Here is a 2,917-nt window from a genome sequence, read left to right on the forward strand (position 1 = left end):
TTGCATGCTTTTGTGAATACCAAATCCATAATAAAATGTCTATTGGATTCTCAGGAAGAAGGTGCAATTATGGAAGCTTTGAATAAATTTTAGTGACTCACCAAATCTCTGCACTGGGTGGAAGACTGGGAAGAGGGGCTCTGTCCTACCAAGTATAATGTCACAAATCAGGTCATTTGCTTGTCAAATGGAGACAGGTTGGCTGCTTGCTGCCCTTTTCCTTTACAACTATGCCCCTGTACCCATGACTCATCCCAGTTCCCAGACCCATTTATTTCATATTCAGTTTCTTCAAATAGCCAGGATGAACTGGCCAGATAAAAACTGGCCAAAAATTTGGGATTCCTTGGCTGGATACTGAGGAAGGAGTTCAGCACAACAGAATTGGTATTTCATTATGCATATACACCTAAGTCTTAGGTCCTATCATTTGCAATTTTGAGGGTCAATCAGAATTGGTGGTGCTCCTGTTTTCTCGAGAATATGAAAACCAGCTCCTCCTGCACTCCCCACATGTGCAACAATAAAAAACCAAAAGTAAAAAGGTGGGACAAGAGTGTCACCTAGTGGCAAATGCATGTTTGTTAATCTTGCTCAATAACAAGTTAGTATGGAGAGTCCATGGGATGTGTCCAACACTTCCTAGGGATTTTTTTAATTTAAAGTTCACAAATTAAAGAATTTAAAGTCAAGAATTTAGAAGAAATGGTCTCTGTTCTCAATGAATCTAGAATTGGGTGGAGGGACATTAACATGTAAAACAACATTAGAATAGTGTGATTGAGTTCATAGGGTGGATTTTAGAAACATAAATAAGGGGCTCATTCTGGTGGAGTCAAGTAATGTGTTACAGGGACACTGAGCTGAAGATTAAGGGGAATTAATGACCTCCACACTTGGCTTACCTGTCCCTATGACCAGCTGAATAAGGAGAGAAACCATGAAGGTTGAACTTAGTACACATCATCCATTTCCTCTTGTTTTCTTGCATAGACTAAAATAGCAAAAGATAATGAACACTGTAAGGTTGAGGGTGGTTACTATAGAGCCAAGGGGATGAAGGCTAAAGCTAAGCCCTGCAGATGTAATTAAAGTCCACACCCTCAGCCCCGATGGTCCCAAGCACCTCTACCTTGCCCTCTAGGGTGTAAGAAGAGACTGGGGAGGAAAATGCAACAAAGAGGTGATTCAACCAACATGTTAGTGATTAGACCAGATTCCCAATGAGGACATCTGAGCACAGGTAGTTCAAGCATGGTATGAAATGCAATTTTTGGAAACATATTTTGTTGTTTTTAAGTTAGTCTGATATTAGTCAGCTTTCTGTAGTATTGGTTTCTATAATGTGCAAAGAAGAGCAAAGGAAGGAATTCCTCAAGTTAAAAGACTTGCAGCAGGATTTGCAGAGAATAGAAGAGAGGTCACACAGCAAAAATTCCTTGTTTAGTTCTTTTGGGTGTTAGGATTATTTTTTGGTTCTCTATGTTCTGATTTTCTGAGGATAAATGTATACTGCCTTTGTATTTTTTTTTAAACATATAGAAAATGTAATCTGAATGGAGTTCTTTTAAGCTTCACACTGAAGAAGTGAAAGATGCATTGGTCACTGGGGAAGCTTTGCACTGGTCTCCACTGGCTCTCTGCAATGTCATCTAATCTAGGGGTGGGTGGAAAACAAAATAATCTTCAAATTCCTGTTCCCTGAGGAAAATATTTTTCTAACTCTATTTAACTATGTCATAATCAGATATTCTACTAACTTACATATCAAAAATAATAGTCACAGCACGAAAACACATTAGGCATGTCGCTTCATTCGTCCTCTTTTCCAATGTGAGGAAAATATTTCTGTTTGTTGCAAAAAAGTAAAACCAGGTAGGATTCTTTTTCCTGTACGCACACTGGAGCGGTGTTTTTCATCTTTGTGTGAGCTTTTTTAAAGGTCTGAACATAGTTTAGTGCAACATGACCTTGAAAGCCCCAGTGGCTGCAGATGTTGCTTTCCGCAAGAACCCAGGTACCAGTCTGTAGAACAGATCTGAACGTGGCAGAGGACTGCCGGGCACCAACTCTGAGGTTCAATAACAGTAGTAGTGATACTAGGGAAGGAACACATGGTTTACTTGGTGGCTGGCTCTCTCCCAATTTTAATTCTGGAACTTTAGTCCCAAATCTTTATGCTCCTCTACTGCTCTTTTAGGGATGAAGATGATCAGTTGAGCTAGAGTTCCAGTCCCAAGGAATCACTTTTTCTCACCTACTGTCTTATTTGTAAGGTGCCTAGATGAGGCTGGAGTGTAAATACCTATAGTCTGTGGCTGCAATGATGAGATGTGGCAGTGATTCTTAAATCACTAGCTGGCCTAGGACCATTTATTGTTCTGACATTTAAAAAAAAAAAGCCATCCAAATACATTTTCTTGAAAGAAACATTTATTTATGATCTTTATTGGTCAAACAGTTTCAAACAAATCCAGAACAGGTTTTCACATTTTGAGCCTTTAGTGCAAAGACACAACATCATGCGTGAAATAAATGCCTATCCAGTGAAGCTTCCCTGACGCATTTAAATACTGAGAATGATCAGGCAGAAGAAGACTGATGTGACAGAAATCTGCTCAGAAATCTGCTTGAAAAAGGACATGATTAAAACCCCAGATTAAGGTTTTTCACAACATAAATATGCTTAAACAACTAGTAATCTCAACTTCTAATTTTAAACAAACACCCCAAGAAACAACTATATCCCTTTAAATAAAAAAAATAATCAATTTATACTCTTCTTAAAAGAACTCCAACAATGCAAAATAAGTTCCAATTCCATATATAGATATATATGTACTTTTATAACTTAAGTACTCTTTTGCTCTATATACTTTAATTCATGCAACAGTGACAGAGGACTGGATATGAGGCT

Source organism: Talpa europaea (genome assembly GCF_964194135.1).
Source record: "Talpa europaea genome assembly, chromosome: 2".
NCBI lineage: Eukaryota > Metazoa > Chordata > Mammalia > Eulipotyphla > Talpidae > Talpa > Talpa europaea.